At 38.4% G+C, this 27,362-nt stretch overlaps 1 protein-coding gene across 3 annotated transcripts in view; it reads right to left on the bottom strand.

Annotated features, from left to right (window-relative positions):
- The window catches only part of LHFPL6 (LHFPL tetraspan subfamily member 6), a 265,542-nt gene that overhangs the window by 109,711 nt on the left and 128,469 nt on the right, over positions 1-27,362 (bottom strand). The gene's annotated exons all lie outside the window — the stretch shown is intronic.

Genomic DNA, 27,362 nt, shown 5'->3' with positions numbered 1-27,362 from the left:
TACTCCATGAAAGATACTGTGTATACTAAATGAAAAGCAGTAATATCACACATCTAACTGATAAGACCGGCAAGCCCAGAGAGCCTGAAAGAGGAATCCGCTCTCCCTTACCTGTTGCTACTGGACTTCAGGCCTCTTCAACAACACATGGAGTATATTCTGCACCCAGTGCTCAGTCTCAACTATCTACTTCTCAGTGGCACCAAGGTCACTCAAGGGTTGAGTTCTCACAGAGCAAGAGAGGAACAGGGAGGGATGCAAGAAGAGGGAGATCCATCCCCAACCTAGTAGAGTATTTGGGCCATTGCTCTTCTCCACCCTTCATAAATTACTGATAATTTTGAAAAGTCTGGAAAGTGAGAAGCAGGAAGGATAAGGAGAAAACATAAGGAAAAAGGAGGGAATTCATCTGGGGATGTTCTTCCATTCCTCTTTCCTCATCCAGACCCTTCACATAGTCCTCCCATCTTCATTCTAATTCCTTGACCCAGAATATTTGTGCTACCCTCTTCCCAAACTCCTAATCTCCTTAATTGTAGCCAGGCACCAGGCCAAATCAATCACATGTTCAGAACTGTGGGAGTCTCCTCCCAGTTCTCAGGGGTGGTGGGAAGGCACAGATCTCAAAGCTACAGAGTTTCAGTGAGAGCAGATTTGTTGCTTGCATTTAAATTTTTGGAAGCCTCACTTTTCATAGAAATAATGTTCTCCAACATGACTCAGTTTGATAGCACTATTATTCAGGGTACATTTTGTGTTAAATATGCTCTTGTTTATTGGCCTCAGATCCTATATATCATAATATTCTGAGGTCCAAACAAATACATTATGGAACACGACCTGCTTCTATGCGGGAGCTTTGTCTATACTGCACATTTATTCATCAGGTAGGAAAGTGGGGAAGTTTGCAAAACAGAGAAGGATTCTTTAAAGAGGCGGGAACAAGGTTATCTAAAGAATCTGGTGCATTGGCTAAATTATGTAATTATGAAAAGAGCAGACATTAGGCACAACAGAAATTCTTCATTCTTGTATCTCTACTTTCATTTTCTGTAAACGATGTACAACATAATGTACAAAATTTCTATGGTCAGGTCTGGTGGTAGCTCTAGATTTAAATATGGAAAAGCCTCATTAACAGAAATCACATGGCTATAATTCTTTTTAATAGAACTTTTGGCTAAATTCAGGCAGGTGAAATACACTTTTAATTTACTGATGTTAATCTAACAAGATCATTTGGAAATATTTAAAATGCCTGTAACAGGACCCGTTTACTGGAAGACTATAACGAATTACTTAATGTGCTTATTTCAGGACAAAACTAAGAGTAATACTCTACTTTGTAAAGGGGATTAGATTTGCAATGAAAGGAACTTACTGGGGAACCTGGCCAATTGAAGCTGGCAAAACAATGTGAGCAGATGCATTAGAAGTCATCTGATCTGGGGAGCTAATCCCAGTGCTGTCAGACCTTCTAAAACTGCCTCAACCATGTCAATGCACCAATGGAAACTTATTCCTAGTCTGCAACTTTAATAGGGTAAGGGAGGTGCTACTTGCTTCACAAGCCGGGGAAGCTTTTCCACTGCACCTCCGCGCACGGGCCTCCAGCACTCACAGATACCCATGTCCACGTCAACTGTAAACTGACCCTCTGTTCTGAATGATCAGTGATATTCCTCACTACATTTCATGACCGTTACTTGAAACAGGCACTAAACACATACGTGTAAAATGTACTTAAGACACTAATGTACCAAACACATTAACACCTAATTCTAAATCTGACAAATTAATAAAGTAATTTTTACTTGTATGGTTATAAAGGGTGAGCATTATAATAAAAAATGTGCTCATTTGTCCTGGTCAAGGGTGTGAATGGATATGAAATAAGAAAATATGAAAAAATAGTATTGATAGGAAAAGTATTTTCCAACATTGCAATTGTTGTGAATTTCCCACAATATTATTTACAGAACTAGATTTACAATTTTGCCATCCGAAAAATATTGTAACTGTGAAATAGTTAACGTTCGGTTTAAAGTTTGGGATTTAAAATGAGCCTAAATTTACACAACAGACTGCCTTACCTTTAATTTATATGATGGAACTTGTTTTCAGAACAGAACATAAGAAAGATATACAGACTGAGCCAAATCATCTAAGCAATTAAGATTTCAATATTGTGGATACCACTGGAGCCCACACTGAAAAGTGAGTGCTATTAACCTAAAGATTTAAAGTCACAATATCTGTGACTCAATTGTGACTCAGTTGCCAAGTCCCTCCAACGTCAATGGTTAAGAGTTCAATGATTCTGAAAGTAGCAAAAAAAAAAAAAAAAAAAGGGAATTTAAAACGAAGATTGAATAGTTTGCTAATTTCCACAGCTCTGCATCAGATTTACCTTTCCTGGCTTCTTCTTATAACATCTCCTGTATCCACAAATACTCATCTGACATCTCATATTTGGAACACAACTGAGAATCGATTAGTCAAGTCACAAAAGTCAAGTCATAAAACTCTTTGCTCTGTTTTGGAGGAGAAACTCATACACCATCAGTTTTACAGATTATTTGCTTTTATGCTTTACCTAAAAAAAAAACATAAATTTATAATATTTTCTAATATTTTAGACCTGTTTTCTAAATCCAAAGAATGTTAGAAGCCATAAATAAATGGAGTTAGTACTTGTTATAGGTTCTATGAGAGCAGAGATACAATAGTAGACAAAATAGAAAATCTGTTAAAACTGACAAAAGCTTAAAAAGCACAATAGTCTGGGGATACTGCAGTGAGAACTAATATAACTCAATAGGTCCCACTGGCATCATGGTACTGCATTCATAGTAGAAGAGTTGATGTTCATTCTGATGTCTGATTCATTCAGAAAGTTCCTATTTTGTTTGGTTTAGTCAGTTTAATGAGTTATAAAAGTACTAATTCATTTTAGAAAGCTATCCATTTAAAGGACTTAAAACAATACCTGTATGTATGTGGGTGTGTGGGTGTGAGGTATCTACCTAGAAATGGCTATATAAAGTGATGTCTGTGTCTCTATCTATCCATGCTTAGATTCTAAGAACTTCAAGCTGAGTTTGCCTGCACTCAGTGGGTGCTGCTAGTTCACCCAGGTGTACTAAGTGGGTGGCTTCTTGATTGGAACGATTAAATAGTGGGGTTGTGGTAGGTCTGAACTAAGTGAATACCATTTCTGTAGGTCAAGAACAGTCAAATATCAGTCATCTCATATGGCTCCAGCTAATGTTACTATAGGCCATTTTGTGATCTGTAAAATTTTCCCATACCGTCTATTACTTAGCTCAATTATAAAATTAAATTAGACTATAAACATACAGTAACTGAGCAGTAGGGACCCTGACCCGGAAAGAAAAATGTAATTAATGTCACAATAGGAGTCAAAATAATAAAACAAAAGCTGATGTCACATATTAGGACCCTCAATTACCACAAATTTACCATGAAAAGTTTTATTCTAACTCACACTAATATTAGGTAATATTTTATTTCTACTCTCCGAAAGATAGCTGGATTGGAAACACCAGTTGCTGGCTTACGATTGCCCATGAAATGTGCACTGAAGCTAAAATGCAAACTTGTCAGGTTTTTCTCCCAGTCATGAGATCCATTTTGTTTACTTATTTATTTAGAAATGGGGAGAGGTGTGATTAAATATAGTTTACAGAGTCAATGGAAGATATTATTAAGTTTGTTCATATTTCTGATAAAAACAAGAAAACCTGAACTTTTGTTTTATTCTGCAGCAACTAAGATATTGGGTGATTAAAAATGGGTAAAGGAAAAACATCAGTTAGCATTATGATTTTATTATAAGTAAATTTATTTCCAAACTGGGAAAATGCTTTGTGATTGAAGAAGATCAGGGTTTATAATCATTGTTAACCTTTTCTGAGAAACAATTGGCCTGTAGCCAACCTATTACATAACCTAGCCTAAGAAAGAAAACTTTCACAAAAAGCCACTAAATCAAACTTGCACTATTGTAGGCTATTAAATGAGCTTGTTTTGAACTCAAATGTATGTTATTCAGAAGATAAAAGTAGTACATTTGCAAAGTACATAAAAAGCTATTTATAACAAAGCATGGTCTTACAATGATAGTTTAATTCCTTACATGTCCTATCAGCATATGTCTCTACTGTTAATATTTTCTTTTTAATAAGTCTCATAAAGTAGGTTGAGCCAAATAGATTCTCCTTTCCTGGTCTTTTTAAAAGCGTTATCAAGTTACATCCTTTACTAATATTCCTAAAGATCTAAAGATTCTAGTATATATTCAAGTAATTTCTGTAAAATATTGTGAGAAAAATTCTATCTAAGCATAGCAATAAAACTATAGAAAGCAGAAGTGTAAAACTACAGGAAATATGTGTGTGTGTGCGTGTATGTCCGCATGCATGTGCATAAGATGAGCTTAAAAACTATTTTTGGACCAGGGCCATGAACTGAATGAATATAATCTTCATGAAGCCCCAAGAGGAACCCCATACTTTAAAGGAACAAAAACTTTCTATAGACAATTTGTTATGTAAAGATACATCAAGGTTAAAAAAAAAAGAGTATATAACAGAGAGTTTAAATGAGGTCAACAGAATTACACCAGCTGGTCCCACTCCCCACCGGGTTGCAGAGGGAAGTGAAGCAATCCACAGGACACAGGTTTAATCCAGACAAGGCTTCACAGTAAAAGAAAATCAACACAGCACATGGCACTGAAAAACAATCTTCTGCCAGTCCAGATTATGGAGTACTAGGAGGACTCAATATTTGAAATGTTTGCCCTTCAAAGAGAAACTCTTACATACTAAGCCAGTTAGCGCAGGTTTTGATACAAATCACCAAATTCAGAAATAACAGCCTTCAACTTAGAAACTTCTGAGAAAGGGAGGAGGGTGGGTCATACATTTCGGTGAATGCAAATGTAAAACGACAATTTCCTATATTATGATAATGTCTTAAAAATGTAAAGTGCAGCAGTAGGGAGACGCTCCTCCCTTTCTTCACAGATCCCAGTGCTGTCTCACATGGAGTGTGAGGTGACAGGAGGACTTTGTGCAGGGCTCTGCTAGGCTCATTATGATGATACCCAGACACCGGGCGTCTCACACACATTCCTCTTCTGCTGCCTCATTCAAACACCGCAATTAAGATGCTGAAGACTGTAATTCAAGCTAAAGGAAGAGCCGCAAGAATAATGGCCAATGCATAAATTTAGATGTGAAAAACAGACATATCCATTGATAGTATTACCGGGACAGCCACTCCATTTAAAAACAGGGCATCCTAGTCCATTTCTCTTTATAATGCTCTCCTCTTGCTTAGCTGGCTCTGTTCTCTATAGTTCCGTACCATCCTCTGGTTTTGTCCATCTGTCTCAGTTTCCTTCCCCCAGAGATAGTGACCTTGTTGCTACTTGTGCCAGAAGCAGCCTGGAATACACTGAGATGCCAGGAACAAAGAGGCCTCCCTGGAATCCTAACCTTTCAAAAGCTTTTTATGAACACTTGGGATAGAGAGAAGCCTGCTGACTTCACTCACCTGCATATACCAGGCAGAAGAACACACAAGGCCGTTCTTTTTTTGGCCTTACCCTGAGAGTTGAGGTCATTCTTCCACCTAATAGAATACATTTTCACTGGCTTTACTTGAAGAACTACATTTAAGTGATGGCATCGCAGTTATGGCTTAAAATAAGCCTCGTTTACTCAAATAAAATATCTAACATTTCACTGAATTTACATTAGAGCAAAAAAATAAAAATAAAAGGTAGCATCAGGCAAATTAAGAAGGACGAATTAAGCTATATCAATTTTAGGTTTATGCAGTATTCCCATTACGAGTAGCCTTGAAGTATATAATGATGGGCATTTAACTCATGCAGTACCTTTTGCCTAAAAATAGAGAACCCTTAATCTCAAAAAGCAAGTAAAATACTTTATGTGTCATGTTTTTTATAATGTTTAAATTAAAAAAAAAACAACTTACCTTGATTATCTCACTTAAATTTCATTAAAATATTCAACACTGGCAAGGCAAGCATTAGTACTCCAGCTAAGGAATCCAGACTGATAGAAGCAGCAGCTAAGTGAAAATCAGGCCACGCCGTTGGTAAGGGAGTGTTTCTACTTCTATCTCATGACTAGCTACCTGGTATGAAGTGAGTCCCTTGCCTTCCCTGGGCAGGTAGTCCATTCATTCGTTCTTTAACTCAACAGCATGGGTGTGAGTTGAACAAGACAGACAAATTACTGCAATGTGTATCATGACTGGAGGAAGAATTCAACAAGCAAGTCGTGTGTGATATGGTTAAGGAAAAGAAGAATCTAACGTTCTCTTCAATACAGTTCTAGCCCATCAGCCACCTAAGAGCAATGGGATAAGGCCAAAGTCAAGGTCAGGCCCAGGGGTTTTGAGTGTATACATGGACTTCCTAAGATACACTTCAATTGAGTTCTTTTATTGCATTCCCTAGGCAAATGCAATTGATTTCAGAATTATTGATTGCTTTGGATGGTCCAACCCAGTTTCCCTTCATCCCTGGGGATAATCAAGAGCTGATCTCTGATTCTCAAGAAAAATGGAGAATTTAAGGAATATTAGATCTCAAACTATCAGTATAATCTTCTAATTTGTCTCATTATAAAGTATTATATTTCTATAGGACAGGTTAATAATCCAGAAAAATGAAACTAAGATGATCAAAACCTGTAGTTAATACTTTAAAATACAATCCAACACCGTTTGATCTTCTGGGTCGGTGACACTCCAATTTCTTCTCTCTAACATTTCCTTAAGAGTTGCAATCAAAGGATGCCTGGGTAAGAGCTGGATTCAGTTTTGGTACTTAGGTCTTTCAGTAATTCCATTTTAGTACCACTGAATTATCATTAGTGCTTTAAAGAGCTGCCTTTTGTGGACAGAATGAATTTATTACTACACAAATTATCACTTTTGTCTTCCTACTGATACGTTTAAGGAGCGGGGGATACAATATTTTCATCCAACAGGTCACAATGCATATAATTGCTGACATTTTAAACTCATCTGGAAAAATAAATGTTGTTACTATATTATTGTAGACTGTAGAGTGTCCTTCACTTTTTTACTTTTATTATTTTCACTTTGGAGATTCTGTCAATAAAAGTCAAGTGCCCTTCCACCCTGTGAGGCGACAGGGAGAAGAAGCCGTCTTTGAATCAGAAAATGGGCCCTCACCAGACACTAAATCTGCTTGGACATGGGTCATGGGCTTCCCAGTCTCCAGAATAGTGAGAAAGTTAGTTTTGTTGTTTAGAAGCCCCCAACTGCCCTCCAAAAAACCAAGTCAAGTGGTTTCAGCTGTTTCATGTTTAAATCATTTAACAAAATGTCCTGGGCACCCAGAGGACACAGAACACTCTCCCTAAAGCAGCTACAGCTGGGCCAGTGGCAGCCCTTCACCCTGAGCTGCAAACTGCGTTAGTCATGGAAGAACACAGGGAGTGAAAAAGTTGAAATTTCACAGCATGCTCTGAAATAATGGAATATAAAGATACACACTGCTCCCATCAAAGGAGAAAAGGTGTGGCTTTGCTTCCACATACCATCAATATTTTTAGCGTAAAAAATACCTAAATCATTTGAATGCCAAATCAAATTTTCCATTTTGTCAAAAATAACGACCTTAGTTCCAAACTGCCAAGAGTTTCATTAGTTCTAGAGAGAGTAGACATGCTTAGCACAGCACCAGTGACTCCCTCTCAGAAGCCTAAAGAACAGAAATGGCTTATGAGGACAATAACCTGATTTTATTTCACTAGGGAACAAGGCTTTCGAGTCTCTGGTTGCTTCTCACAGTCAATGTAATGTATTTATCAAATGCTGTGAAGCGATTACTTCATCTGCTCCAGTCATCAGAGGCAAATAAGATTACCACGTGAGACAGCAGCGAAAGAGAAGCTGTTTTTTCTAACCACATTAAAGTCGCACAGCCTATGTTGTTTAAATGAACAAATCACATAAGAAACAAATTAAAAAATCAGAAATTTGATTAAATTTCGGATGAACCATGTTACGAATATGGAAACACATACATTTACTTCAAATCCATATCATTGTCATCCAAACAGGACACAAATATATTGACTCTTAGATTTTTGACTGCCAGAGGCTGGAAGTGATAAGAGCTGGAATGTGTTGCTCAGAGTAGTTAACAAGGAAATAGAAACAATCTAGTAGCAAGCAAGAGAAGGACACAATCTTCCTGAGGGCAAAAGTCATTGCTAACTTATTTGGACTCACATCTAGACAAGTGTCAGTTTCTTAAAAGTGCCTATTAACCAATCTGAGCCACATCTTCCTGGGGATAATCTGCAGACTGGCAAAAAGTTGAGTCTTTTGGAGATAAATATATTTTCTCTTTCAAACTTCAGAGGATTGTTTAGAAAATAACTATTCAAGGATTTGATTTTACTCCCAAATCTGTAAAAGGCTGATATTAGCAGAAATACAGATTTTCACTTTTGATAAATTGGGAAAAGTCTAGAGATCAATGTATTTCTGGCTTGAAGGAAATTAAACCAAAAAAAAATTATTTACAAAATATTAATATATTGAATGCAACAACATATAATTAGGACAATATATTACGACCAAGTGGGGTTTATCCCAGTAATGCAAGGCAATTAATGTAATTCACCATACTAACAGATTTTTGACAAAGACGCCAAGGAAATTTAATGAGAGAAGAGATAGACTTTTCCACAAATGGTGCTGGATCAGCTAGATATCTGTATGGAAAAATACAAAACAAAACAAAAGAACCTCAGACTGTATTCAAAAATTAAGTTTAAATGAATTATGAATCTCAACATAAGAGCTAAAATGTTAGAAGAAAACACAGGAAAAAATATTAGTGATATTGAATTAGACAAAGATTTCTTTTTTTTTTTTTTTTTTTTCTTGAGACAGAGTCTTGCTCTATTGCCCAGACTGGAGTGCAATGGCACGATCTCAGCTCACTATAACCTCTGCCTCCCGGGTTCAAGCCATTCTCCTGCCTCAGCCTCCCAGGTAGCTGGGACTATAGGCATGAGCCACCAAGCCTAACTTTTTTTGTATTTTTAGTAGAGGTGGGGTTTCACCATGCTGGCCAGGCTAGTTGAGGATCCTGACCTCAAGTGATCCTCCAGCCTTGGCCTCCAAAAGTGCTGGGATTACAGACATGAGCCATAGTGCTCAGCTGAATTAGACAAAGATTTCTTAAGCACAAATTATAAAAGAATGATAAAATGGATTTATCAAAATGAAAAATCTGATATTTGAAAAAACACAGTTAAGTAAACAAAAATACGAGCAACATACTAGGAGAAAATTTTTGCAAAACGTATGTCTAACAAATAGCTTGTATCTACAATATACAAAGAACCCTTACAATTCAAGAAGACAATCTAAAAATGAGCAAAAGATTTGAACAGAAACTGCACAAAAGAAGGAATATAAATGGGCAATAAATAAATGAAAAGAAGTTCAACATCACTAGTTATTAGGGAAATGTGAATTGAAATCACAATGAGATATCACTACACACCTACTAGATTAGCTATAGTTTGAAAGGCTCACAATATCAAGTGCTGGAAAGGATGTGGAGCAAGTAGATCTCTCATACATTGCTAGTAAAAATGCAAAATCGTACAGGTACTTGGGAAAGCAGTATGGCAATTTCTTATAATATTAAAGGTACATTTACCATATGAACTCTGCAATCTATTCCTGTTTGCACAAAGACAAAACCACAGTGACAAAAATCAGGTATATGGTAAAGGCAGAAGGTGACTTGGTGACTTTTTAAGGTGAGGAAACTGTTGTATATCTTGATAGTGGTAGTGGCTAAACAACTGAATAGCCAAAATTCCTCAGTCCACACCCTTAAAATAGATGAATTGTATTGTATAAAATAATACCTTAATAATAAATAAAAGTAAAAATTACATAAATGTTTCTATTTGTCCACTGCCTATTCGTATAGAAAAGAACATAGAAAATGGCCACAGAGTAACACAGTGAAATCAAGATTTTGAGAAAAGAATGATCAGAAATCCAGATCCTAAAATGTCAAGTCCAGCCCAAAGAAACTACCTTATATTTTTGGGAAAATGTTATTACCTGTAAGACAATAATAACAGCTGATTCTGGGTACATTGAATTACATAATGGAGAAATAGCTTCATCCTCTGACAGATTTCCAATGAGAGTTTGCCATTAGTAAACCTTGAAGAAGGGGAGAGAAAAGGATGGGAGGGGTAAAGAATGGAAGAAAGAGAGCTAAAGAGGAAAATGAGAGAGGAATGCCAACCAAGAGAAAGAACAGCTGACCAAAAAAACAAAAACCAAAACAAAACAAAGCAAAACAGTGGAAAAGTACCGGCTGAGAAAAGAGGTTATGGGAAAAACAGAGGAAGAACGAACAGAGAAATGGATACACACCTAGGAAAACAAGAGATGTGAGAAAGAATGTTGAGGTCAATGAAAGCAAGCAAGCTGAGCATGGTGGCTCATGCCTGTAATCCCAGCACTTTGGGAGGCTGAGGTGGGTGGATCACTTGAGGTCAGAAGTTCAAGATCAGCCTGGGCTACATGGCAAAACTCCTTCTCTACAAAAAATACAAAAAAATTAGCCAGGCGTGGTGGCCTGCATGTGTAGTTGCAGCTACTAGAGAGGCTGAGATGGGAGGATCACCTGAGGCCATGAGAGGCTGCAGTGAGCCGTGACTGTGCCACTGCACTCCAGCCTGGGCAACACAGCAATACCCTGTCTCAAAAAAAAAAAAAAAAAAAAAAAGGCAAGCAGAGTTAGACACCAGGTACAACGGGTGGAGAGAGAAAAAGTAACTACAAATGAGGAAAGAAAAAAAAAGGAGGGTTAGGAAGTCCACATTTGGATGGGAACATGAGATATGAGACTGTCAATATATTATTTTGTTGTAAAATTAAAATATTGTAAGGAAATACCAAAGAAATAACTTGAAGAATTACTTTCCAGATGTTTCCAACACACTTTTTTTCCTTCTATGAAATGTATCCTTCTTGGGGCCTTTTAAAATCTTACTTGGCTCTCTTAAATGTAAATAACTCAATTTAAGGCATGGTTTCCCTTCCAAGGACTTTTAATTTATACATTTTAATAATTCTCTTCAAGGCTTTCAAAATGCCCATGAAATGACTTCCCACTATGAAGCACAGGGACAAGAGGGAGACAGATTGTAAAGACCTGCTTGTGTTCTGGTTCCAGGTCTGTCAGTAACAGCTGGACAAGTTCCTTAATGTGTGTGTGTGTGTGTGTGTGTGTGTGTGTGTGTGTGTGTGTGTGTACGCACTGTGTATGTGTGTTAACAAACCAGTTTTCCAGTTCCATTTAGTTCACTCCCTTTTTTTTCTCCCTTACTCTTTCCTGTTTTCCTTCCTTTCCTTAATTCGATTTCATGCTTTTTCCTTTCTCTCTCCTTCCCTTCTTTTTCTCCCTTCCAACAAACCTGCGAACATGCTGAAGGCTGATCCCTGTGCCAGTTGCCAGGGACACAAAGCCACAAGGGGTTCCACCCTGCTCAGGATCTGGGCTGGCTGGAAGGTAGCTGATTCATCAGTAATTTTCTTTTTTTTTTTTTTTTTTTGAGACGGAGTCTGGCTCTGTCGCCCAGGCTGGAGTGCAGTGGCTGGATCTCAGCTCACTGCAAGCTCCGCCTCCCGGGTTTACGCCATTCTCCTGCCTCAGCCTCCCGAGTAGCTGGGACTACAGGCGCCCGCCACTGCGCCCGGCTAGTTTTTTGTATTTTTTTTAATAGAGACGGGGTTTCACCGCGTTAGCCAGGATGGTCTCGATCTCCTGACCTCGTGATCCGCCCATCTCGGCCTCCCAAAGTGCTGGGATTACAGGCTTGAGCCACCGCGCCCGGCCTCATCAGTAATTTTCAATGCTTTAACATTAAGCAGAAACAACGATTGACTGTTCTGTCCTCCAATATTAGTCCTTGAAAGCAAGACTTTCCTTCCAATGGGAATTTAAACCTTTGGGATACAATATTTTTCTTAGTTATATACTTTTATTTATCTCCCCATTCCCTAATGTCACGTCTTCACAGTTGAGTTTGGAATTTTAAAACTCAGCCTGACAAGCCAGCCTGAGGGTCCCGCAAAGTTGAAGCTATAAACATGATCATGTCAACTTAGGGATAATCATTTGTGGCAACAACAAAAACTCCAGCAACCTAAAACATAAACACCTTCAGAAAAATGTGCCTCATTTTAGCAGGGATTTTGATGTGTAAGAAACCACTAAAAATAGGTTTGAAAATATCCTAACTGGTGTTGACATATCAGCATACCTTACCAACTCTTCTAGATTTCCACAATTATTACAAAGAATGTGGAATAAGAGAATCTTTTCTTTAAAAAAAATGGTATATATCTTTGTATCTTAATCCCTCCTCTTCTTAACTTACTTCACAAAATTCAATTAATGCCTTGAATATCTACAGAAATTTCTCTACTCATGCTATGACTAACTGATCTCCGTGAATTAGAAGGTGTCTCAACCAAAAGCTCACACCACAGGATGCTTAGTAGTTTACTTGATACAACCCACAAAACATGACAGTCTCAAGAAAGAGCAAAGCTCACATCCACCTTAATACAAGTTAAGGTTCAAGAATACAATGGTCTATTACCTAAAGTAAGTTAATTAAAAGAGCTCTGATCAAATTACTTAATAAGAACGTCAATCCTTTCCTTAGTCTAAAGAGGCAACACAGCAAGAACCACGGTGGAAATATTAAAGGTGCTGGCTTTTGACACAACGTGAGCATTGGTTTAAGCTCATGAGAGAACAGAAAACAATTCAAACAGGCAGCTGGCCCAGGATTCACAGCATCTCTCTCTCAGCAATTCTGATGACTTCCTAAAGAACAATCGTGGGTTCTTTCAAGTTACTTGGTACAGAATCCAGAACAACATGTGTGCATACTTAATAAACATCATTTGATGGCAAAACAAAAGCAAACAGTGTTGGCTATTTTGAGAGTCACGTTCCTTAATGACTTGAACTCCTAACAGATGCTCTACATAGGCATTAACTAGCTCCCTTGAAGCAGACATTTCTTTTGCTCTTTGAAAATATTAATAGGGAGAAAAGACTTGCTCTGTTTCTGCCAGTGCTTTAAAATAAGACGTCCTCTCATCTGTGCATGGTTTTTTTTTCTCCCTTTCCAACTTTTATTTTAGGTTCAGGGGGTGTATGTGCAGGTTTGTTACATGGGTAAATTACATGTCATGGGAGTTTGGTATACAGGTTACTTTGTCACCCAGGTGATAAGAATAATACCTGATAGGAAGTTTTTCAATCCTCACCCTCCTACTACCCTCCACTGTCAATTAGGCCTAAGCATCTATTGTTCCCCTCTTTGTGTCCATGTTTACTCAATGTTTAGCTCTCTCTTAGAGGTCAGAACATTCAGTATTTGGGTTTTCTGTTCTTATATTAATTCGCTTAGGATGATGGTCTCCAGGTCCATCCATGTTCCTGCAAAGGACATGATCTTGTGCTTTGTACAGCTGCATGGGATTCCATGGTGTATATGTACCACATTTTCTTTATCTAGGGTACCACTGATGGGCATTTAGGTTAATTCTATGTCTTTGCTATTGTGAATAGTACTGTGATGAACACACGTGTGCATGTGTCTTTTTAGCAGAATGATTTATATTCCTTTGGGTAGATACGCAGTAATGGGATTGCTGGGTCAAATGGTAATTCTGTTTCATGCTCTTTGAGAAATCTCCAAACTGCTTTCCACAGTGGCTGAACTAATTTCCATTCCCACCAGCAGAGTATAAGCACTATCTGTATAATGTTTACTGCTACATTCACAAGGGCAGGTAGGTAGGGGAGGAGTCCAGTTCCATAGTCCACAGACAAACCAGAGAACTTTAACATCGTCACAAGTCATCATCCCTTAAGCAAGTTTCTCCTGTCAGTTGAGACATTATCAAAGATGATTTATATTCAGAGATGCTAAGGCTAGTCTATGTCCAAAAGGAAAAAAAACCATGACCTTTAACTAGTTATACCTGGGGAAGGGGAGCAAAAAGGGTGAAGGTGAAGGGACAGCTGGGAAAGTCAAAATAAAAATCTACCCAGAAACCTGCTGCTAAAGTATTTGCATTAAACAGTCTCAGCCCAGCAAACATTGGTACATCCCATTGGAACTTCTTCTTCCCTAAATATGAGCCTACTTCAGGCATTTGCCATGACATCAAGTCTCACATTTTTTTAATTCTTGAATTCTTTAGGGTTAGAAATCTCTCACAACAAAGACAGAAGAGTAGACTAGGATTCACTTTAAAATAAATTGCCCTGTGGCTGAGTCTGTCACCTGGGAATGTTTCAAAGTCAGCTCTCATCTTGGGGCAGTGCTTAGCAGAGATGGGGCTGACTCTACTGGGTCTCCTGCCTCCGACAGGCTCCAGTCTCCTCTCACTGAACTACGAATTCTCTAACTCTTTATGGACAGAGCAGACACTTGGCAACTAATTCCCTTTCTCTTATCAGGTCTCTCTTCAGAAAGGCTGGGGATGACACTGCTAACACCACCTTTAGAAGAAGAAGAGGCCGTTCAACCCTCAGAAACACTCCCCTAAGGATTTATTTATCAAAATGTCACCACGAGAATTGTTAGTCAAGCCTTGATCCTTCAAAACCATGCTACCTTGATAGACTACAGTTAGTTAAAATTCCTTTGCTTTGGTTGCCTTTTAAAAAAAATGTGTGGGGGGGGCGGGGGGTGGGGGGTGGGGGGAGGGGGGAGGGGGGAGGGATAGCATTAGGAGATATACCTAATGTAAATGACGAGTTAATGGGTGCAGCACACCAACATGGCACATGTATACATATGTAACAAACCTGCACGTTGCGCACATGTACCCTAGAACCTAAAGTATAAAAAAAAAATGTGTGTGTTACTGTATCTCACACACCACAGTTTTAGGAAATGTTAGCAAACTGCAAATAATCTCTCTAGTAATTGTCAAGATGTTTAAAGTCATTTCCTTCTACAAATGTGTCCAAACTCTGTTATCCTATCCCTATAATGTTATATATCATTCAAAGGCTTTTAAGGAAAGTACACAAACCTGTATTAAGCAACAAATACATGCCACAGACCAGGCTACGTGCTTTTCATTACCCTCTCACTCTGTGAAGTGGGCAGTGGACATTCCTGTCTCTGTTTTACAGATAAGAAAACAAAGGCAGGCAAGTCCCATAGCAGTACATGGCACAGGCAAGAATCAAATTCAAGTCTGCGTGATTCCAAGTTCCAGTGATGTCCTTTCCTATGTTATTGTGACCCTCAAAAAGCCTCAGGAATTTAAGTTTTGTGGGAACAAGGTGAAAATTGCCCCTGAGAAGCTTGGATTCATTCCTCAGGATGGGGCTGGGGGTGCTACCATGGTTAACTTCAAGGAAAAGGTTTAGTCAAACCAGGCTGTAATTATACAAACTCATGCTTTCCAGTTCTCCCATAAGGGTGCCATGAACATGTTCAGGAAAGAAAAGCAGCTCCCAAGGAAAACCAGCATCCCAAGGGAACCACATGGCTGGAGTCTTCCTCTACCTCACCCATAGGGCGATCTCTGGCAGAGACAGGAAATGGGCTTCATCACTATTGTCAGCCCAGATTGAAAGACAGTTGGAAATATTCTGGGCCATGGCAAGAGTACAGAATCAACTAGCAAATGCTCATGGCCCTCCCTTCATTTATATGTTTGGTATGAGTCTGGTCAAATTATTTCAACCCTGTATGACTCAATTTCCCCTACCATCAACCCTACAACTTCTCCCCAATCATGAAACCATTTTGTTCATTGTTAATTTATACACTGTGAAAACTGAGGTGGAGAAAGGTATAGCCAAACTCTACAGTGAATCTTATTGTGTTTATTCTACTAGTTTTTATATAATTATTAAAAACTGATCAGTGGTAGTCTTAGAAGAATAATACTGATTATAAAACTATTCAGCATAACAAAAGAATATCCAATATAAAATAATCTATTCCAACTTTCCTATTAACACATATCTTGCATACAAAGATTTATTCGAGGTAGGGCTAAAGATTAAGGTACCTTAATCTCCAGGTAGATGCCTCCGACAGTCCATGAGTCCCACTGTAGGTGAAGAAGCTCTACGGCTGGATGAGAAAAGTCTGAATATTTCAGCCACAGACTTTCAATTAGGTAAGTTAGGAGAGAAAAGGGCAGGGAGGTATGAAATCTCATAGTTTTCATTCTTTATAGTGAGGAATTCTCTTGCAGTAATTGATTTACTGAGGATTATGTTGCAGCACCCTCATGCTATAATTGGTTGCACGCAAGTTAACAAGCCCTGATTTGTAGACTGCAAACATGACACACTGCAGACAGTCTGCTATTCCTGCCCACCTGGCTATAGGTTTCTAGATATGCAAATTGAGCAAACCTAATATATTGATGCTGATTAGAAATGAAGGCCCTTATTATACAGAGGTAGCCCTTGTGTTGCTGTTGGCAAGGCTATGCCAGAATTGAAATCTGGAGCCATAACTCATACATTCTACATAAGTAAAATATGCAAGGCACAGAGGGCATTGTAAACCAAGGAGGCACTCAAAAGGTGAGTTTTCAAGTAGGTCTGTGACTTACATTTCTTTTTCATAAGCTCAGCAATTAAACAGTCCATGAATTAGGACTCAAAAGAGTGATGTGCTGAAAAAGTCTCCAGTACAGCATGGAAACTCCATGAGGATGGGTGGATTATATAATACTAGAAGTGATATTTGGGGGCCAATTAAATCTTTCCAATGATAATTTTGATACAAATCAATAAATTGAGGGGCTGATGGAAACAGATCCTATATAAAACAGCAAAGGATAATCATTTCACATTTGACCCGGACCAACAAAGTGAAAATAGCTAAACAGAGAAGGAAATCAAATGAAACTGAAGATAAACACATAAAATGAATAGTTACTAAAGACAATTAAGATGTAATTTGGAATGAACCACAGTAGTTAACTCTCTATGGGAGAATATGTGTAAAAAACATATGTTAATACCAGTCCACTACAAAAAAATTTTGAGAGCTCAAATCTGCAGTTCTTTTATTCTATTCCATGAAGTCTATTAACTAACAGTGTAGTAAATATGCTTTTATTTTTATAACATTTGAAAGACTCAATGTAAATAAATTTAACTATTGGGGGAAAAGCAGTCTTTTTTTTTTTTTTTTTTTTTTGTCTGACCTAATGTCTTGACTTGCATTTTGAACATTTGGTTACTACAGAAATAAAGTATACGACCTATTCCAGAGAACTGGGAATTGTGTACTTATTTCACTCCTTAATCAATAACATACAATGGGGGAAAACATGGCCTTAACTGTTATTCAAGTTAATTATACTGCAGTGAAATCTCAGACTCACAAGCTGAAGGAGTCCTTCAGATAATTCAGTGTATATTACATGTGGGAGTACTGTCTTCTAATAGGGGCACTTATTAGCCAAAGAAGAACAAAGAGCCAGAAATCTTCAGAGATGGCTGCTGTCAAACAGCATAAATCAGAGACTACAATTGATTAACTAATTTGAGCAGTAAAAACAGACTTAGTTGCTATGGCAATAAAGAAAAAATTGAAGATTTGACCACCTGAGAGATTCTTTATTCTCATGGGATTTCAGAGAAATCAGAAACCACAGAGAGAAAATGCCCACCAGCTTATCGATTGTAGCCATAAAATAATAATATTCTGCAATCACTTTTCTTTTGAAGTGTTAAAATAGCTTTACCAATACTAATTTTTAGAGTGACTGAGACTGCTAGCGGCATGCCAACCTATCATTAACAAGACATTCAGCAAGGTGATTCCTGGACAGAATATGAGTTACAGTTAAAAAATTCTAGGCTCTTGCCTGTCTCTGTGACCTCCAAAGAACTCATTCCCCTAATTTAGGAACTACTTTTCCAATATATTCAGACATTTCAAATTACAACTATTCAATTAATGCAATTTTAGGTTTAAAAATTAGACTCCCACTGTCTTCAGATCATATCTCACTAAATTGCCACCCTCAGTGCCGGGCACCCAATTCCAAGGGGAAGCGTTCAGAGTTGCGCATGTCATATAACTAGGGCTGCTTGTCTGGAAAAGACAAACTAGAAAATGACTTAATCATCTTGTCTGAAAATATCTGAAATATTCATCTGTAGGAAAAAGAAGTCTCAAGTCCATCCCACATGGTTTACAGGGGTAGAATGTCTGGGTGGCCTCGCAGAACACAGGTAGCACATTATAAGGATCCTGGCTTTGAATCAACATGAAGAAAAAGAAAGGAGGCAGCTGCATAGTTAGAGAGAGTTCCTTTTCACTGCAAAAGAGTCCGGCAGCGGCTAGCAATGACCTAGCAAGGTGTAGGTCTGGAAGATTTCCTTGCACTGCTCAGAAGACTGAACTAGAGAGGATGGGTGGCGGCTTCCTCCACCATCCTGTGACTGGGATCCTAAGTATGGCACTATGGGTAGAATGTTCATGGTCTTCCCTGGAGCCCTGCACTCTTGGAAAAAGCACTCCTTTCTTGAATGCCAGCCTTTGGAGTAGAGTGGGTTCCCCTTCATGGGAGAACAGCCACTTCTGTCTATTCTTCAGCTATCTTTCACTAGGAGAAGAGATTTGGAGACATGATTTAGTAAATCTTAAAAACGTTCAGCCTAAATGTTTGGATCTGAGTTTGTTTGTTTGATTGATTTTCCTAAGGTTCTCTCAATATTGCCACATAATTCTAGATACTCCCAGATAGAGAAAAATGGAACACGAAGGCACAACGGGCCAAGATGGGAAGAGGAACATCTACCAATTAAGATTCACCTCCACTTGACATCAGCATGAATTCACGTTGAAAAATATTGATTATGCCCTGAACAATGCAAAGACTGCTGCATGTTGTGAGAAAATCAGGGATGAACATGTCTCTATTTAAACTTTGTCATGTTGTACAGAAGATTTGAAGCACCTTAAAAGTATGGCTACTACACAGGTCTTAACTTTACAAAGGTCACAGAGTAGAAAGATCCAATTAGTAGTTTGGCTTTGGAATCAGATGGCCAGGTCTGAACTATTAATCAGTCAATGACAAATTATGTGACTCTAGGTAATTTGGGATATCTTCTCATTTTATAGTATTTACAAAAGTAATTAAAGCCCTTGCTCTTCATTCTCATCCCCAAATACAATAAGTAATAAATGAGGATATATTAATATAGAAGACTTTGCACTTCATCGGCAAACATTTCTCTAACCAGATTTCTTATGCATTTATCATATAATGACACTGCAGAATAAATTACATTTGTTTTTCTGATGTAGGTTTTTCTAAGTAACTTCAGGTAACCATATGTCAAATATATAAGAGCTAAACATAGAAATTCTACACCATCATTATTCATCTATTTGCGTTGTTCTTTGAAGTCTTACATTATTTTGTATAAAATGATCTTTGTTACTCAGTGACAAAGTGATAAAACACATGTGTGTGCCATGTGAATAGAAAACCAGACACGTTCTTATAAAATTAAACAAGGAGCTACAGCAAATATGATTCCAATTCACAGAGAGAACCTGAGTTATTCTTTTCCATCTCCTTTGTGTCCCCATCTTACTGTTCCCCTTAACTGCCCTTATTCATCTGTTCCCCTTAACTGCCTTATTCACCTATGATTCCCTTCTTTCTTCTAAATCCTAAGTCCCCTGAGTTTAGGTGCGATGTCTTATTTGTGTTTTTAGTACTATGCCTGACATACGGAAAGCATTTCATACACATTTGCTGAATGAGTGAATGAATGAATCTCCTCCCAACTATTTTCAACATTCCTCTTCCATAATTTTTGAAAGGTGTCTGCAAGTCCACAGGGTTAAGGAATCCTCTTGCCTGCGTTGGGGCTCAGCAAACAATACCCTGAAATATGGCACTCTGACATACTGAATTAAAGCAGCAGCCTCAGGGTCTCTCTGACCAACCCTGCTCCTGTCTCTGATTCTTTCTCTCCACAAGCACTGGATGAAGCTGTTCTCCGAAGTTCCCTTATCTACCTGGAAACTAGACCCACCAATGAGAAATGCAATTAGCTTTGATCCCCTCCCTAAAATTTCATTAATCAGAGAAGATTAAATTCATATCATAGAGGAAGAGACTAAAACTTAAACACCACTCCTAGAGCCCAGGTGAACTTTGTCCCAAAGTATTGTCTGTTTAATCCACAAAAATAATTATTTACCAATCATTGTCTGGGCATTTGGCTCATTGACTCTCCCTAAAAATTATTTACTGCTCTTGAAATTGCCATATCTTCCCCATCTCACCTTGCCCTATGAAGAAGGGTAAATAAGCATCTGGACCCCATTGGGTTATTGAGTGATCACTTCCCTGTAATTCCTGTGATTTTTCCCCCTGTGCACATTGAATAAGCTGTATGCCTTTTCTATTAATCTGCCCATTGTAAGGTCATTTTCAGGGAAGCTTCGAAAAACAGAGGGGAAGCCTTCCTCCTTTGCCCCATGCCTGTCAAATTCATATGATACTTGTTCCTCTTGGTTCCACATCCCTCATGTTCAACGCCAATAAAGTCCTTCTCAATGGTACCACTCCACTGCTATCTTTTTCACCAATCTACATAAACCCAAGTCTTCACATTTATTTTACATAATGTAAACCCATTGTGACTTGTGCAAGCCTATGTATTTGATATTCCTGTATCCTTTTTCTCTTAATTCCTTTCTGAAAATTCATTACTTCTTTATTCTTACTTATCCTCTCATTTTTCTATAATGGAAAACGAACATTAAACAGTTCCCTTTATAGCTGTTTTGGAGTAATCATGCATTTTTCCTGGCTTTAATCATTTGATCCCAAAGAGTAAGGTAGGTGTGGGCAGCAGGAACTGGGTGCTTTGATACCCTTGGTTCTCCAATTAGCTGGAGAATCATTTGGTATTGAGCAGTTCCTGAAAAAAGAAAAATGCCGGCCGATTTTTTGAACTGGGCCAAGAGCCATGAAATATCTTAACATTTTCTGTCAGTGGCATAATGCTTCCATGATGTATCTTCATCCTTGGCCATGTCCTAAAAGTAATGTCATGATTTGCACTCTGAAATCCATCAGGATTATTCATATCCCCAGGAAATGGTCTGAATACACCTTTCTGATCAAAAACACCTAACATTACCGTTTTACATTCTCATTAACAACCACTTATGACTTCTCTGCACATGATTACAATTCTCAGAAGAAGCCAAGTCTTGGATTGTTTTTAATGTATTGAAAACTCGATCTTGATTTCACAGGGGAATTAAGGTTATGGTCAGCATCCTCATTTCACCATTTATACAGCTGGAAGATGCCAAATGTATGGAAAAAAAAAAAAAAAAAAAACCTGAATCAGGTTTGAATTGCAACACTGTATCAAGTAAACCCCAAGGCATTGTTTCTAATGCTAGAAATATTTTAACTAAGTTAGTATGCCTCAGGCTAGCCTAACCACAGAAGGGCTAGGACAGCAGGAACTGTTTTAGGAGAAAAAAAATATCCTATTCATAAGGATTTTAACTATAAGGCACCAGTCACTGCTGCAAGACACTTAACTCTCTTGCCAGTAGAGCCGCCCTAAAAGTACTTCAAGTCACTCTGCTTTTGTCTCCTGGCCTCTCAGTAGGTTCTTTTCCTTTCCTCCCCACCTCTCTCGCACTTGGGTAACCCTGCAACATAGGCACTATGTGCTACCAGAAACTTCGTGTTCAAAATGCTTCTGAGATTGAGATTCTCGTGGCCATTCAGTTCATAGCTCTATCTCCTCTCCTCTGCCATCTGCAAACCGCCCACCACCATGCACTTTCCCTCTTTACCAGTGTAGTTCAAATAGCCCCGGTCCCTCCCCTCCTTCTAGGCTGCTGATATCTTTCTTCATGGCATTACACTCACATCCACTGTGGAATATAGGCAGCTCCCAGGATGCTTTACACCAGGCTGCCCACACCTGGGCATGACCCCCAAATCCTCCCTATGACAGCCCTGTTTCCTTGCTCACCTTGAGGGAAAGCAGATGGGTTAGTGCTCAAGACTGAAAGTAAATCAGAAAAAAGGTCATCAAGAGCATACAGTAAGCTCTGTCTTTAGAAGGCCAGACAGGCTAATGGAATAAACTTGTAGTAGATGCTTGTGGGTTTTGATTGACCAAGTAAGCTACATAGAGCTTCTCAACAATGTGAAACATAAAATCAAAGGATAATTAGAGTAAATTCTCAAAGCATTTGTTGAACATCTGCTGGGTACTAGGCACTGGGAAAACAAAAAAATGAGAATGCAACATGTTGTCTCTTTCTACAAGGTTATCACAAACAATTGTAGTCCCAGAGGCAGACAGGTACAACCACACTGAGATGGCATCATTACTACAGTAGAGACACAGGCAAAGCACTAGAGGGCTCAAATTACCAGCAATTACATACGTCTCAGAAAAGACGAAGACCTGAAGGAACATCAGGAAAGTACTACAAGAAGCAATATGTATCTGCAGAACTTAAAGTGAAATAGCATTTGAGGCTTGAATAATCCAGCTAACCATTTCATTTCTCCACTCACTTAAAATATATATGTATGCGTGCGTGTGTGTGTGTGTGTGTGTGTGTGTGTGTGTGTGTGTGTGTGTGTATATATATATATATATAAAGCCACAGAAAGTCAAAATAGGCTAGCTAAAATGGAAAATTCCTTTGGTAAAATCTTTGCTAAACTAAATGGTCAAGAGTAACTCTTCTTCAATATTTCTCCTCTATCAAATACAGTATTTTGTGCTGAATGTGTTCAAAGAAGTGCAAAAAACCCCCAAATCTAATATGTTTAATTTGTTAAGAAAGCTCTTGTCAAATTTAGAGCAAAATTAGCTTCAATTTTATTTTAATAATATTTAGCGATTCATTCTTGGTTCATTTTTTTTCACATTGCCAACTTTCTAATCATTATTACATGCCAGTTTTTATATGGTAATTAAACACTGGCTACTAAGAGCTAAATCAAAAAGAGAACTTTTTAAATTATAAACACAGACAAAAAAATTTAAGAAGTCAAGATGATTTCTTTTATATCATTTAAATTATTTATTTTGGGTTATAATGTATTGCATTTCATCTATGCACACTGCTTCTAACTTACTAAGCAAAGGAATGGGTACTCCCATAAATGAATGTTCCATGATATACAGATTCGTTATTTACAATAAATAGTTAATAACATAGACAAACATATAAAATTACAGAAAAAAAGCCTGATTCTTGGTCCAACAAATTTCTGAATTTGGAAGTTAACTTTAAAAAGAATTTGAGTGAAAAAAAAAAACACTGATTTCCAAACAAGTTTAATAGTAACTCAAGTTTTAGATAATGCTTTTCAATTTATCAAATGTTATGGAGAATACATTTCCATTAGCAGCCCATCATCACCGTGGTTACCTTCTTCTCCCTCTCTCCACTTCAGATACACAGGCATTTGCTCAAGCAATATTCAGTGCACATCCACAGTGAACAAATCTCTCTTCTAGGTACCACAAACTACGTAGTTGAGGAAGACAGGTTTTGTCTGAAAGGATTTGGAGACCAGCCAGGGAGACAGCCAAGAAAATCAGCAACCATCATGCAGTTATGGTAGAAATAGAAGCTGGATGCTAGCTAATGCAGCATCCCAGCAGACTGAGGAAGGTTTGTTGGAGGAAAAGATGCCTGCACTGAATATAGAAAGACTGAAGGATGCAGGAGTGTTGGCCAGCAGAGGAGAGAAAGCTACATCAGACAAAGGAGGCATGAATTTCTTTCATTTCCAGCTTTCTACCTTCAGCACATCACTGAAGTCTGTCCCTCCTTTCCATCCTCACTGCCATTGCTTTGTTTCAGACCTTCAGTATTTTCTCCGGTAAGATATTCATCAACTAACTTCCTAGAGTGTTTTAGGTGCCATGATAAGCGGAGGCCTAGTGAGAGCAGAAACAAGAGGGTGATCCCTTTGCTGTGGCAGACAGCTTCTTAAATCACACACAGACCAACCAGGACGTTCTGTAAAAGTGGTTGCCATTAGGTCCCAATCCCTCAAAGAATCTCTGCATACCTCTCTGTCTCCCAGTCTCATTGCTGAACCCCCACATATGGATTTACCACATATACATATAGCTCTGTTGCTAAGTTGAATTGCAACTGGCTTTATGTTACCCATTGGTACTTACACGTGTATTGTACCACATGTATTGTGTGTATCGTTAGCGACCAGGACGTTCAACCTTGTAGAGAAATTAACCAAGGAACTAGAATTCATTTTTATGGCATTTGAATTTATTCTTATAGGAAAAAGCTTTAACCTCATATAAACATGATAATCATTCCCATTTATTGTTATCCTAGAAAAATCCAGTTACTTTTCACAAAAAAGGAACTCGCCCTAACATTTTTTTCAACAACTAATCACCAAATGATTCTTATCTTATCTCCAGAAGATGGTGTGGATAGGATACATGGAATGCATTTATTCTCTTCTATCTGTTAACACAAGAAAGAAATACATGCTCCAGACCATTATTCCCAAAATTACACAGGAAACTGTGACAGAGCAGAGACCAGAACCTGAGACTTTCAGGTCCTCCAGCTCTCCGTTCATTTTTTTCCATCTCATCTCTCTGGTCCTAGATGTAGTAGTTTAGAAACATGCCCTCTCCTTGTGGCTGAGCGTGCGCATCATTTCCCAAATATATACTACCTGGCCATTGCACAGGAGAAAGGACTCAGACAGTAACAAGTAAAAATCACTGATTCCTTTCCATCCAATCCAAGATACCTTCCCCTTCTCACGTACTAGCACCCTTACAAGTCGCACTTCCATTCACTCTCTTAAAGGCTCTTCTCCTTGGATGTTTTCAAGGAAGACAACTATGATGAGTCCACAAAGTGAGGCCCACAGAAGTGAATCTGCATGCTTTCTCATTCTCTTGGTGGCTTCATTGTTACAGGACTTGTGCTCTGAAGTCTGATGAACAACACACAGCTTCCATTTGTTTTATTTCCTGGGGGACATGCCGGGGTTCAGCTGTGAGAGCAGGGACTTTCCCTCTTAATGTATTTGAAACATTTCTTCCCCTCTTTGTTTTATTGTTTTAATTAATTAATTAATTTTTGTGATGGAGTCTCACTCTGTTGCCCAGGCTGGAGTGCAATGGCATGATCTCGGCTCACTGGAACCTCTGCCTCCTGGGTTCCAGTGATTCTCCTGCCCCAGCCTCCCGAGTAGCTGGGATTACAGGCACCTGACACCACGCCCAGCTAATTTTTGTATTTTTAGTATAGAGATGGGGTTTCACCAGGTTGTCCAGGCTAGTCTTGAACTCCTGACCTCAGGTGGTCCACCCGCCTTGGCCTCCCAAAATGCTGGGATTACAGGCATGAGCCACCGTGCCCAGCCCCCCTCTTTATTAATAACAGGCCTTCACACTGGTATAGTCCTTTCCAAAACTGCAGCTAAAATCCCTTGAATGTATGAGCCCTTCATTAAAAACTTTGCACTGTGTGAGTGGCAATTACAGAGTAAACCAGGCAGCTGAAGCAAAGCTGGGGCGTGTGTCTCCGGATAATGGAGCACTCACAGAACCCTCAAACCACCAGGTGACAGCTATGCAAGCTGGGGTTGGAAGGTGGAGATGCAGCGTGGGAAACAGGTTTCCATGGAGGCCTCCTTGTAAGCGAGAGTTCTAAAGATGGCCAGGTCCTCTCTATCTACACCAGCCACCTTTTGATGCCACCTCACCTGACTCCTTTGAACAGGTGTGCTTTAAGAACAAAAGTTCTCCAGAGAAACGCCCATTTATTCCAGAATAAGGACAGAAGACACTAGATCACACACACACACACACACACACACACACACACACACACACACACACATTTTGTGTTTACTAGTCCAATATGCCATGCTGAGATATATTTTATAAAATTGGCAGGGAATCACTGGGTTCCTTAGGGACTCCAGAGTGAAAGAATGAAAGCCAACAATAGTTCAGGTGAAGGATGTGGCATTTTTGTTCCTCCACAGTGCTATTCAGACTTAGTGTAATTTCTTCCAATATAAATGTGTCCAATTTTACTTATTCTGTTAGATTATAAGGTTTTATATAATTGAGCACAATCAGGTCTTCTTTTCGGGTACATTGACAGCAGTCCCCCCTCAGTTTCTACCTGAGTCCTACGTGAGTCACTGTATGTAAATCTGTCACAAGTAACCCTTGGCCAATTGCTTTACCAATGACAGGGTCTCAGAGAGACAAATTTATAATTAGATGTGCCACTTGAAGCGCTGGCAAAGGGCAACTTTAAGACTGAATAAAACCATCAATGCTACTTCAGAATCTCCTTTGGATTCTTTTTGTATGACTACAGGATACATTAAATCTAATTTATTTCTTTCTTTGCTCTTCTAGAGAAACAAAAAGAGAAATGAGGAGGAAAAATAGGAAAAATCTCCCAGAAGTAAATGACCATCCAGTAAATTTCCAATTACACAAAATGTCCTCAATATGTTAGGAGAGAGTTTGGGAAAAGGATAACTATTCAATACAGTCATTGATTTGAGGCCAATGCTGGGTGGTTTATCTTCCTAAATAAAATTGCAATTGCAACACCAAAATAATTCCGACACAAAGCCTCTGCTAACAGATATTTTATGGGTATGCCTTTTTTATGACCCTGTATTAAATATTCTGTAGCTTCTGGTCTGTGAAAACGTAATCAAAAAAAGGTTTAAGCAATATCACTTTGGAAAGAAAAGGAACAAATCGTCTACTTGTTGTAATAATACAGCTTTTCTATTTTATGAGTTTGTTTAAAATAACAATACAAATTATTTTTCAGTTTCATGAAGAAAATTTCACTTGTTTTTATTTTTCCATTTTCTTTGATCTGAGTCAATGTTCACTTTTCACCTGAGAAGTAACCTGGCATGACAAATTGGTAACAAGTTAGTTTTATTCATATTTGGCTTTCAGTTCATAATTTAAAATGTGATATTGTTTTTCCCTTCAACTGTTTAAACAGGATCTCTTTTTTAAAAGAAGAAAATCAGGTTTCCTCACCTCTTTTCTTACCCTTCTAGAGTCAAACTATGAAGTCATTATGACTTTAAAAATACTCTTAGGTTAATTTAATGCCATGACACACTAATTCTGAATTGGCAAT

This window comes from Macaca nemestrina, chromosome 16, assembly GCF_043159975.1.
Source record: "Macaca nemestrina isolate mMacNem1 chromosome 16, mMacNem.hap1, whole genome shotgun sequence".
Classification (NCBI taxonomy): Eukaryota; Metazoa; Chordata; class Mammalia; order Primates; family Cercopithecidae; genus Macaca; species Macaca nemestrina.
This window is presented reverse-complemented; position numbering and strand designations above follow the sequence as displayed.